Source organism: Silene latifolia, chromosome 11 (genome assembly GCF_048544455.1).
Source record: "Silene latifolia isolate original U9 population chromosome 11, ASM4854445v1, whole genome shotgun sequence".
NCBI lineage: Eukaryota > Viridiplantae > Streptophyta > Magnoliopsida > Caryophyllales > Caryophyllaceae > Silene > Silene latifolia.
In genome coordinates this window covers 203904406-203917622 of record NC_133536.1, presented here as the reverse complement: position 1 = coordinate 203917622, position 13217 = coordinate 203904406, and the positions used below count along the sequence as shown (strand labels likewise).

General features: G+C 41.9%; 1 long non-coding RNA gene across 1 annotated transcript; it reads right to left on the bottom strand.

The window, feature by feature from the left end:
• Nucleotides 1-2400, bottom strand: LOC141615352 (uncharacterized). Its single transcript, XR_012529815.1, has 3 exons — nt 2270-2400; nt 2065-2172; nt 1-285 (listed from the first exon to the last, which is right to left on the bottom strand). It is a non-coding gene; the product is annotated as an uncharacterized LOC141615352 (long non-coding RNA).
• Between the last annotated feature and the right edge of the window lie 10817 nt (nt 2401-13217).

The following is a 13217-nucleotide window of genomic DNA, read 5'->3' as shown; positions in this document are numbered from 1 at the left end:
TCCAAAAACCTGCAATTTCAAAAATTTTCTAACTAAACCATTCACAACCAATTCCAACTCAAGAAGAGTGTCAAAAACCCTGCAACAACTGATAAACTAATTTACATACATAACTTAAGACGCGGAAATATAATGATACAAACCAAAAATAGAAAGGGAGACATATGTCCCTTCAAATTATATACAAACCAAAAGTATAAAAGGTTTACTAATAGAATAGCCAAAACTAGGTCCAAGGTTCCTTGCTCACTAGCCGTCTGTGACCCCAAACAAAGCATCAACAACCTGTCAATCGCATTTTATACAAACACGAAAGCCACAATTCAGTGGGGAGTAACTTCGAGTCCTCCCAGCCACGAATCGTCAAAATTAATGTAACATGTAGTGTAACATGTAAACAATTTGATAAACCATTTACTTATCATGTATTTTAACAAATGACCCCTAAACTGACCCAACTAACTATCATGTGAATCATATAACAAATTGTAATCCAAACTCTATCAACCATAGCCGGCTTGCATCTCACCTTCTATGATTCATAGAATCATCAAACAAGAAAGGGCAATATATTAAAGACAGGCATAAGTTCTTAGCACCGTCAATAGTCACTTTGTAACTCAAGTCTATATCACGAGGTAGGGAAGGTAATCGAACCGGTATCTTGGCTCAGCGGTTACTATTAAGAAAACATGGCCAAGAGACAACACAACCCTAGCCTAAAAATCATGAGACCTAGACATGCGGATACACACCACCGCACCCAAGACTCACAACTTTTTTTTAAAACAAAGTGAAGTGAGTACCCTAAGGACACCACCGAAGGGTCGGCTAGTACTTAAGCTGACCCCATACTATCAAAATTAGTACCTGAGGTCATGCCCCAACTTGGATAAACATCCACTAGTCAGGAACACAAAGGCTATCAAGCAGTGAACATATACTCGTCAGAGACTATAAAGACCTATCTATGATGAAGGCCGAAATACTCACCTAGGACCTAGTCACAGCTAGTCCCAGCTTGAATATTTTAGCCCACACCACCCAAAACTCACCACATAAGTCAAGTAAGACACCCACTTAACCTTAAGAGGGCAAAAAGTCCTACTTACCAACATAAATTCTAATATTCTATCATGTGAAAGCTATATAAATGTCTATTTACAAAGATACAATCCCAACAGTTCCTCAATAAGAATTCAATACTAATTTCCAATCCTAGCAATTATAACAATATAAAAGGCTTTAGGGGAAACTAGGGCCATTTCTACAAAATAAGAAGCTATTAAAATTCAACTAACTAAATAAGAAACTATTTAAATTCAACTAATTACACATGTGAAATAGAGATATAATAAATGGCCTAAAACAAGAAAAAGGCCGATTATCTAAATCATTCAACCGAATTTTTACCCGCAACCCCAGCCCCGCGCAGTACGGGTCAAATTGCGGTGACCAATCACTCAATTAATCGACATCGCATCGATCAAAGGGACTAAGGCTCGAGTTTTGACAATCAACAAAACATTTCAATTATAGCTATAAAATTCATTTTGAGCCTATTAATTACAAATTTCCTTTTGTAAACTACCCTAACATGTGATAACTATTAATATAAGCACAATTTTTTTCCATTAACATAATTTTTGTTACTAGTATACTTCAATTCAAATTACTACTCTTTTTGTTACTTATACTATTCTAATATTAATTAACCCGAAATGACCAATATTGTACGAAAAACCGCAAAACAAGCACGGACCAACCCGGGCCAACCCCAAGACCGGCCGGGGCTGCCGTGGGCCTGCCGGCTGCTGCCGGGCCCGCTGCCGCACCATTTCTTCTTTTTTTTTTTTTCATTTTTATACATTATAAGACCGTCTGAAAATTAATTAATCGTCCCCAATTCAATTTTGATAATTTAAACTACCAAAAAGCACAAATTAAGCTTGCATGCAACTAAGTTTAACATGTGAAAAATTACTACCCAAACAAAAATTCACCAAACATACAAAAATCAAAAACATGTGACGATCTTTCGTCGAGTAACTCGAAATATGTTACCTTAAGCTAGAAAATGAGCAATTAGTCCTCAAAACCGAAAGCCTAACCACAAATAACCTCTATCCTCTACAATATACGAGTCCCCGAACTCGTCTTCCAATCCTTCACCTAAATAAACAATTAAAACACAATAATAAGCATATAAAACCGAATTTCCGAAAATTGGTCTTAAAATAACTTAATGAAAATTGAAATTAGAACATACTAAGTTGTAGATCGTGGCGAGGGGATTCCGGAAAGGTAAATTATGCGAAAAACGGACAAGAAATGAAGATTTTGTGACGATTTTGCTTGAGTTTTTATATAAAATGGAGTTTGAAACTTAAGGAAGAAGAAGGAGATAGAGGAAATCAGAAAAAAAAAAAGAATAAGGGGAAGGGGTGGTGCGCGTGAAAGGAGAAAGGAAAGGAAAAAAAGTACGTGCGGGATTTTTAGTCGGGATTTTTAACGAGTCGGTTTTGACTCGTTTCAATAATAATTAAATCCGTAAGTCAAATGCAAATTCCGTCAAGTCCAAAGTCTTTAAACACGAGATTACAATAAAATTGAGTATTCATACGACCCATTTCCAAATTCGTTTACCCAACGTTCAAACAAATTGTCATTTTCCCCCCGATACTCCCTTATTTCGAAATAAAAGATTTTACACGGTTTAAACTATTTTTAAACATTTCAAAACTATCAAAATAAATACTTTTCTTCAAAATATAATAAAATTATATTTCTTTAAATTATTTTTACTTTAAATACTTAATTATCACTTTTATTTTGATTAATAAATTATTTCTGAAATATATTAACGGTCCGAAATTTACGGGCGTTACATTCACGAAGGCATCTGTGGACATCACATGGGGGCGAGAACGTTAGCCCACAAAGCTCTCCGAGCCGGCTACTTCTGGCCCACCATGCTTGAGGATTCCAGAACTAAGACCAAGAAGTGTAAGAACTGTCAAATGCATGCTCCGGTGATACATGCTCCTTCCGGGACTCGCAACGGTGCTTAGTCCCCTTCCTTTTGCACAGTGGGGGATGGATCTATTAGGGCCATTTCCAACGACCTCCGGAGGAAGAAAATATCTGATCGTTGCTGTTGACTACTTCACCAAATGGGTCGAAGCTGTCGCAGTACCTGCCAAGACCACGACGGCCGTAAGAAAAGTGATTTGGGAGAACGTTATAACTCGTTTTGGGCTACCCCAAGTCATGGTATTCGACCACGGCCGAGAGTTTTGGAGTGACATGGTGATGAACTGGCTAGAAGAGCTCGGCATCAAGTTTGCATACTCCTCCGTGTGCCACCCTCAGAGCAACGGGCAGGCGGAAGCAGCTAATAAAATAATCCTAAACGGGCTGAAAAAGAAAGTTGAAGATCTAAAGGGAAGGTGGGTTGATGAACTACCCGGCGTCCTGTGGTCACTTCGAACCACGGAGAAAGAAGCAACGGGATACAGTCCATTCCACCTAGTCTATGGGTCTGAAGCCGTGCTGCCAATTGAAGCATCGGTGCCGACATTTAGAACGCAGACCTTTGACCCAGCCGAAAATGAAGAAGGCCTGAGAGCCTCCCTAGACCTGGTCGAAGAAAATCGGGACACGGCACGGCTTAACTTGGCAGTATATCAAAACCGAATGAGAAGAGCATACAACCGTAGGGTCCACAAAAGAGATTTAAGAGTAGGAGATCTAGTCCTAAGAAAGTCAGCCGCAACCAACAAAGGAAACATCCATGGTAAAATGACGGCCAACTGGGAAGGACCCTACAAAGTGGTTGAAGAAATGAGGCCGGGTACATACCGGCTGACAGACATGGAGGGTGTTCCTCTAATGAGCCACTGGAACACGGACAACTTAAGGAAATATTTTGTATAAACGGCGGAGGTGTCCGAGACCGTTGTGGACACCCCAACGTATGAATACACCTTATGAAGAATAATCCAAGTTTTCCATCAAAATACTTGTCCCCTCCATAGTCGTGCCAGAGTAGACGCCGCGGCCAAAGCCGGGCAGTCACTACCGAAGAACAAAAGCGTATGAGCACTGTTGAGACGCAAATCTGACTGCCCCGGCCAATCCGGGAGTGGCAGAGGAAGCGGTCAATATGTCTATAGATACGGAGAGCAGTCGAAACGTAAACTCAGTTGCCTCGGCCAAAGCCGGGAGTGACGAGGGAAACGCGACTTGCCAACAGCAGCTGTTACTCGCCACAACGACCAGCATGCTTAGGAACGTATAAGTACGATTGAGAAACGCAAATCGGACGCCTCGGCCAGACCGAGAGTGAAAGAGGAAGCGATCAACACGTCTACAGATACGAACGCCTCGGCCGTTACCCCGATTGCCTCGGCCAGACCGAGAGTGACGGGGACACAACGACTGATACGCAAACATGCTCACAACGGTGGTTGGGATAGCGAATCTGACCGCCTCGGCTAAGACCGTGCGCGTAGGAGGAAGCGACCAACATGCCAACATGTTTAAAAAAAAAAAAAAACGTTAAGTACAGTTGAGATACGCATTCTAACTGCCTCGGCCAAGCCGAAGGTCTCAACTAATAACGTAAGAAGACAACTCAGATGAGAATGAGATAAAGACCTCGGCCAAGCCTGAGGCAAAAGAAACAAACTCTTATTGAAATGTTTACAGGTAGTACAAGAAAGAAGACGACGGCCGTCCCCACAAGGGATAGCCTAAACACAACCTACCAATGTTTGAAAAAGAAAAACAAAAAGTACAGCAAAAGGTTACGGACATAGGAATTGAAAGCGCCAAAAAAGATGGCAGGGAGGATAGGCTCAATAGTTGGCCCCCGAACAGCTGAAACTGTCTGAAGGGCCGGGTGAATCCGGTGACGACCGCCCGTCTCCCTATGCTTTATTCTTGCTCAGCAGAGCAGCAGAAGAACATCTTTGGTGGGCGACCCAGAAGGCCGACTCGGCAGCCTTCAATGCTTTGCCCTCTCAGCTTCCTCCCTGGCCGCCTTTACCTTTTCAGCATGGGCCGCCTTCTCCGCAGCCTCCTCAGCGGCATTTCTTCGCCTCTGCCTCCTCCGCAACAGCCGCCTTATCATCAAGCATGTAACACTACGGATTTTCTTTGGTGACTACTCGACCGAGTAGAGCCTACTCGGCCGAGTAGTGCTGTTTTTATGAGTTGTTTTGGTTCTGCCGATGAATACTCGGCCGAGTATAGTGAATACTCGACCGAGTAGAGGATACTCGGCCGAGTATAACTTTACTCGACCGAGTATTCGGTCTGGCGAGTGTTATTTTGACGGTTTGATTAGGGAGTGTTTAAGGTTATTTTTATATCCCGCGTCAGTTTCTAAACATCATTCCAACCCTAATCATTCTGCGATCTCTCCCTAATCACTCCCTAATCATCCTCATATCTCGTTGTGTGTGTAAATCGTCGTGATCCTTGCGTGTAGTCTCTTATTCTACTGTTGGTAAGTTTCATTCCCTTGTCATTTGTATTCTTTTGGGGTTACTGTATATATGAATTGGGGAAAATGGGATTGTGCAATGTGTAATTGTATTATGTGATTATTGTTGTAGGTGACGATGTGATATTTGTTATGCATTTGTATGGTTGATTGCAAAGATAGCGGATTGCGAAAAGGTAGGGTTTCTCCTACTCAAGATCATTAATTGATTGAGATTGCATATGTTCATAATTGTTGTTATCTCATCGATCATCGGAGGATGGGTGTTGTGGAGCTGTGTTGGTGTGGTTGTGTTGTGACGGTTGTGGTGTTGTGACAATTTGTGATGTTTGTGTGTGTGATTGTGGTGCAGTCACTTGCGGGAGTGGCTTCACACCCTAGTTCGCCCTCCGTGGAACCCGTCACGGGAGGGGATGTGCACATTAAGGGACAGGGATTGTTAGTCGCTCGTTGATGAGCTGGACTAGGTGGGGATGGGCTGCGGTCACCCACTGGCGGCGAGGATTACCTGTTGCGATGGGTAATCTGGCAGGGCTACACACTTCGGTGTGTAGTCGGTTACTGTGTGAGATCGATGATCAGCTGGTTGTATTGTTGTTGTCTTATATTGATTGAGTAAGTCTTGACCCCGTGTTGTTGTTTTGTAAAACTGCGGTGATCCATTCGGGGATGGTGAGCAGATTGTGACAGGTAATGCAGATGTTTAGCTATGGGACAGTCATGGGGAGTCACCACGTCAAGTCTAGCTTCCGTTGTTATGAGTTTAGATGTCTTGGATTTCATTTGTATTAAGACCTTGTACGTTTATTTTGAGTTGGTCTGAGATAATGAAATATTTAACTTTTATACTTTAATAAATGTTGTTTGGAATTTGTAACTTTGATATACTAACCTCGGGAAACCGAGATGGTAACAGCCTTTCATGCTAGGGTAGTCCTTGGTAAGGTACCTTGGTATGAGGGGGTGTTACAAAGTGGTATCAGAGCCGACGATTCCGGCACCTAAAACTAATGAACTCAATGAACTTAGGGAGTCTAAATAAAATGAACCCGGGGAGAGTTGTTTGGAGCTACCGCAAAGACTTGGGAGACGTCCCGGAGTCGCACTAAGGCCCTTACGATCTCAAGCCGGTCACATGGGGGGGAAACTGTTGTATGTTTGAGCTATGTGTGTTTGATATCTATAGTTTGAATCTTGTGCATGGTTGGATTAAATGAGGAAAGAAGTGGAATATGGTAGTAGTTGAAAGATATTTCGACGATTTGTTGATGTTGAAACTTTGAGCATGGAATATGTTGGCATGTTAAGTGTTGGAACATGGTAAAAGATGAAAAGTGAATTGTGAAATTGTATCTGGTTGATATTGAGCATGAAGAATGTGATCATGTTACCTGTTTAATACAATGTTGAGCATGAAGTATGGTAGTGGTACATGTGCATATGAATATGATGATTTTAATGCTTGATTGTTGGTAGAAGCATGTGATTAAGGTCATGCGTCTGTATATGTGAATGTCGTGTTTAATTTTCATGTGAGTATGATAAGAGTTCACTTGTGTACTGGTTTCTTGGAGTTTTGAGTTGTTGTTGTTGCTTTAGGCATGTTCAAATTGTTTTGGTTTAGGAAATTTGATTGGTATGAAGATCGATTACGGAAGGGTTGTATTAAAACTGTAATAAGTTGAGTTCTATAAATGATATTGCTGTAATTCCAATTGGAGGTGATAGCTTGTCTTCTTACGGTTCTAACGATAGGTCACATGCCCTGATTGACCAAGTAACGAGTGAGATATGACTGTTTTACGAAAACTGGTCGGTGCTGAGAACTGCGCCGATACTCGACCGAGTAGTCCCTACTCGGCCGAGTATCTTTTATACTCGACCGAGTATTCCATATTCGGCCGAGTAATCTCTCTGTGATAATACTTTTTAGCGTCTGAGTCGTGAACTCGGCCGAGTAGTCGCATACTCGACCGAGTAAGGTCTACTCGGCCGAGTATTCCCAATACTCGACCGAGTAATTCTTCTGCGACAATTGGGTTTGCTTCTGAGTCGAAAACTCGACCGAGTAATATAGTTACTCGACCGAGTACCTTGTACTCGACCTAGTATGTCATGTACTCAACCGAGTACCGCATTGGGCGGCCACTTTGAGTCGGTGGCTATGTTCTTACTTTTGTTTTGAGTCGGTGGCTATGTTTTTACATTGTTTTGAGTCGTAGGGTATATACGCATGTGTGTTTTGAGTCTTAACGCATTCTTTTATATGTGAGACGGTCTTGATACGTAAGTTACCGGAAGTTATGACATGGAGAATGACGGCTTATGAGGGACATGTGTTGGGTAAGGAAGACATGTGTTAGTGTGATTGAAGGATAGTGGAAAAAAAAAAAAAAAAAGGGAAGAATGATGAGCTAATCGAGGTAAAGAGCATGTTTTGTGAGATATGATGAGTGATATAGTCGTGTGTTGAGTAGTATAAAAGTAAGTGTACATGGGCAAGGGTGATGTAAGTGTAAAGAAGCATGAGAATGAAAAATTGAGATAAGGGATACGAATAGTGGTATATTTGGATGTGTAAGGATTTATGGAGGAAGACAACTAGGATAGAGTTGCTTAAGGATATATGTAATGGAAGGTTGTAGTAAGAAGATAGGGAAGAGAGGTATATAGTGAACTTAGAGGAAGTTATGTTGTGATGTGGATTTGTAAATAGTGGTTAAGTTTGGGAAGTTGGAATATCAAGGGGTGAGCCTAATATGTAATTCTTTGGACAATTAACGGTATGAAGTGAATTTTGGTTTCTAGAGATGCGAAAGGGAGATACGACTAATGGAAGAGTAACCATTAGTGTGTAGACTTGATGTGACAAGGGTGAGTGAGAAGCAAGATGAGAGAGAATAAATGATAAGAAGAATGTCAAGATATTGATGTGAATTAATGGAATTAGAGTTGTGGAGCTATGGAAAATAAACAAGTGACTAAAGAGTTAGGTAGACAGAGAAAGGAGATGACTTATTAATTGGCATTATTGAGTAAAAGGAGGGAAAGAGGGATGGAAGTAAGTTGAGAGAACGATGACCGGAGTTAAGGAGCATGAAGGTAGGAAATTATGGAAATGTACGATAGCCTCACTAGAGGGTGTGAGTTAATGGTTATATAGGAGAACAGAACGACATGTTAGCCGTGAGTTTTGAGGTATTAAGGGAATAAGAAGCTTGTAAAGTGTTTGCACGATCTGAGAATTTGGTGGAGAGTTAGGTAACGATATGATTAAAAATAGAATTGGGAATAATGTTGAGGTAGATTTTGTTGATGGATTGGATGTTCGTTATTTGGGATGATAACCAAAGAGAGGAAGCGGATTGTCATATTAAGAAGTGATAGTAAGAGAGTAATTGCATGGGAGATGGTGGTGTCATAATGTTGTCTAGTGGTTAAGGATGAGGGTAAATAGAGAAGTTAGTCGTTCTAAAAAGGTTGTTTTGTGGAGGCTTGGTTGGTATGTGTGGTTTTGAGGGACTGTAAAATATGGATATATGAGGTATTCGCTGGTAATTGGGTACTGATGATATGACTACGTTCGTCGGGTGGTGATAATTGAGTGTATGAGAGGGTATGTTATGAAAGGCATCTGTGTTAAGTCCGGATAAGAGATATTCATTGTCAAGTGGTAACTTACGTAATCAGGATTGACTATTTGGATGTGATTATGGGTCTTAGATGTATGTAAATGTTTGTGTGAGGTTGTGACCTCACGAGAAGCGGTATGGTGTGATAGTCATAAAGTTGTTATATGAATGTTTGTAATATATGTTGGATACGGTAACTTAATGGAATGATGATCAAAAGTGATAGTTTGGGTGGTCTGACAAGACTGGTTATACTTGCATGTGTATTCATGATATATGTTTATTCCATGAAAAGTATGGATGGTATGCATGAGATTCTTGCCTATTTATTCCGTATGATGTATGGTGTTATGATCTGGTAAAGCAGTTTTGAGTAAGTTTCTTGTCCAAGATGTTATATTGAGTCAGTGTTTATGGGATTGTGTATGTTGTGATGTCTATCGGTGTGGTTGTGGTGCCTCGGGTGGTGATCCGGGCACGGTACTTACTGTTGTGATGCGGGTATTTTCGCACTGTGGTGCGGCTGTTGGTGGCGGTGTTGCGTCTTTGTCACGGTTGTGGTGGAGTAGGTGAGATGACTATAATACGAGTTTTCGAAAGTGCATACCGATTAAACATAGATTGTTGTTTTGTTTGCTGCTGTTCCTTGTGAGTTTTGGTTGAACATAAAGACTGTTGTTTTGTTTTGTTGATGTTTCTTACCAGTTTCCGTTTGGTAATGAGGGTAGAGTATGATGTGAAAGAGAGTTGTATATGTTTTCGTTGTTGTCATGGTATAGTGATATTCTGTTGATGGGACACAGTTGTGAGAAGTTATTCTGATAATTTTGATCTTGTTTTCGGTAGTCATAGTCATGGCAAGTGATTCGTGGAATATGTGTTGTAATGATCTGAAAGCGACAAGTGGTTCATAATCTTTTGTTGAGATAGTGAGTGCAGGATATTGGGAATTGGTGTCATGTTAAGTTATGTATGAGTTTTGCGGTAATGAAAGAAAAGAACTTGAGGATCTAGTGTGAGTGTACGTAACAACTGTGGAGTGTGAATTATGCTTTTGGTGATATGAGTTTTATATAGTTTATATAAAGATATATGTCATGTTGCGGTAATGTGGAAGAGTTGAAGTTTTGGGTTAGGTTAAAGATTTTGAGGTATAGGTTAGGGGGTGTGACGAGTGAATTGAAGGATGAGAGTTGTTTAAGTAAGAGAGCCTAAGATATATGCATGGCGACTGTTCAGATTATAAGTGGTTATCTTTGACATGCGGTGGTGATGGGGATAAGGAGAATATATAGCTAGGATTTAGTTTTAGCGAGTTACGAGGACGTAACATTTATCTTAAGAGGAGTAGGATGCGATAAAAGAGATTTTGATGGTTGTGCATATGGTAATATTATTGGACGTAGAGTGTTGGTGTAGCATAAGGTGTGGATGGGTACATATAGTGTTTGATAGTGTTGATAAAAGTGGATAATGATATTTGTGAGTTCGAGAGTTTTCGCAGCTGGATGATGATGTTGAAATGAGTGTGAGTAAACTTTGAGGACGAAGTTCCTTTTTAAGGGTGGTGGAATGTAACATTCCGTTTTGATGGTTGATCTTCTTTTGTAGATTGTCGTGGTATTGAGTTGCTAGTGAGGGTTATAGACAGAGTTGGCAACATTATATTGTGGCTATTCGGTAATGTTATGGAGTCAGTATTGGGAGCCTATGCTATAGTGGAGACGATATCGTGAGCCATGTTGTGGAAGGAAGAGTGATCTGTGGAGTTAGTGTTAGATGTTCCATGTTTTATAGGTTGGGTTGGAACTTCGCGGTCGTGTTTTGTTTTGTTTGTTGTTTTGCTTTGAGTCGGGGTAATGATTTTTGTGGTGACTTGTATAGTTCCTTGGTGTTGTTATATGTGGTTGGTATGGTCTTGTGGCGTAGTGTTGTGCTTTGTTTTATAGTAGAGTGTGAACTTCGGGACGAAGTTCTTTTTAAGGGGGGAAGATTGTAACACTACGGATTTTCTTTGGTGACTACTCGACCGAGTAGAGCCTACTCGGCCGAGTAGTCTTTGTTTTTATGAGTTGTTTTGGTTCGCTGATGAATACTCGGCCGAGTATAGTGAATACTCGACCGAGTAGAGGATACTCGGCCGAGTATAACTTTACTCGACCGAGTATTCGGTCTGGCGAGTGTTATTTTGACGGTTTGATTAGGGAGTGTTTAAGGTTATTTTTATATCCCGCGTCAGTTTCTAAACATCATTCCAACCCTAATCATTCTGCGATCTCTCCCTAATCACTCCCTAATCATCCTCATATCTCGTTGTGTGTGTAAATCGTCGTGATCCTTGCGTGTAGTCTCTTATTCTACTGTTGGTAAGTTTCATTCCCTTGTCATTTGTATTCTTTTGGGGTTACTGTATATATGAATTGGGGAAAATGGGATTGTGCAATGTGTAATTGTATTATGTGATTATTGTTGTAGGTGACGATGTGATATTTGTTATGGATTTGTATGGTTGATTGCAGCATAGCGGATTGCGAAAAGGTAGGGTTTCTCCTACTCAGTACTGTTAATTGATTGAGATTGCATATGTTCATAATTGTTGTTATCTGCTGATCATCGGAGGATGGGTGTTGTGGAGACTGTGTTGGTGTGGTTGTGTTGTGACGGTTGTGGTGTTGTGACAGCTGTGATGTTGTGTGTGTGTGATTGTGGTGGAGTCACTTGCGGGAGTGGCTTCACACCCTAGTTCGCCCTCCGTGGAACCCGTCACGGGAGGGGATGTGCACATTAAGGGACAGGGATTGTTAGTCGCTCGTTGATGAGCTGGACTAGGTGGGGATGGGCTGCGGTCACCCACTGGCGGCGAGGATTACCTGTTGCGATGGGTAATCTGGCAGGGCTACACACTTCGGTGTGTAGTCGGTTACTGTGTGAGATCGATGATCAGCTGGTTGTATTGTTGTTGTCTTATATTGATTGAGTAGTCCGACCCGTGTTGTTGTTTTGTAAAACCTGCGGTGATCCATTCGGGGATGGTGAGCAGATTGTGACAGGTAATGCAGATGTTTAGCTATGGGACAGTCATGGGGAGTCACCACGTCAAGTCTAGCTTCCGTTGTTATGAGTTTAGATGTCTTGGATTTCATTTGTATTAAGACCTTGTACGTTTATTTTGAGTTGGTCTGAGATAATGAAATCTTTAACTTTTATACTTTAATAAATGTTGTTTGGAATTTGTAACTTTGATATACTAACCTCGGGAAACCGAGATGGTAACAGCCTTTCATGCTAGGGTAGTCCTTGGTAAGGTACCTTGGTATGAGGGGGTGTTACAAAGCAGCTGCTCAAATGTTTGCCACGGGAAGGAGCCTTCAGGAAAGAGCTCTCTGATTACTTCCCTGGTGGTTTCTTCGGCCTGGTCCCGGTACTGGGCACACATGTTAGGGATGACCTCAGTTTGGAGCGTCTCAATGTCCTTCTCCCTTTGGGCAAGGACAGCCCTTGTGTTCCTGTGTCCCTCCGACTGAGCCAAATACAGGGACTTCTATTCTTCCTTCTTACCAACTGCGGCGTCAAAAGCACCCTGAAGCTTGTCCCGCTCCTCCAGCAGCTTAGCAGCGTTAGCCACCGCAGCCTCAGCCTTGGCTCTCTCGGCTAGGACCGCCTTTTCAGCGTCCTCCCTAAGCTTTTGTTCAGCCAACGCAGCCTCAGCCTTGGCTCTCTCGGCCTCCTTCTTAGCAGCGGCAAGATCGAGCCTAAGCCGTTCAACCAAAGGGGCAGCTCGAGCCTTGACCGTTTCTTGCTCCATAATATGAGCGCCGGCTAGCTCATTCCATTTAGCCAGCTTCTTGCACAACCTTGTGCCTTCCGCCACAAGCTGAGCAGGGGAAGGCTTCAGGGAGGAGGAGTCGATGACGACATTTTGACTGGCCGTTTCTCCAACTGTCGTTCAGTGGGACCGGAAGCCGGCAGCGGTTGATCTACAAAAAATTCAGACAGAGCATCCATGTCAACATTCATTGACATGCCAGAAAGTCTGTCATCAGGAATGCCTAATGAACCAGCTAAATCTGAGCCAC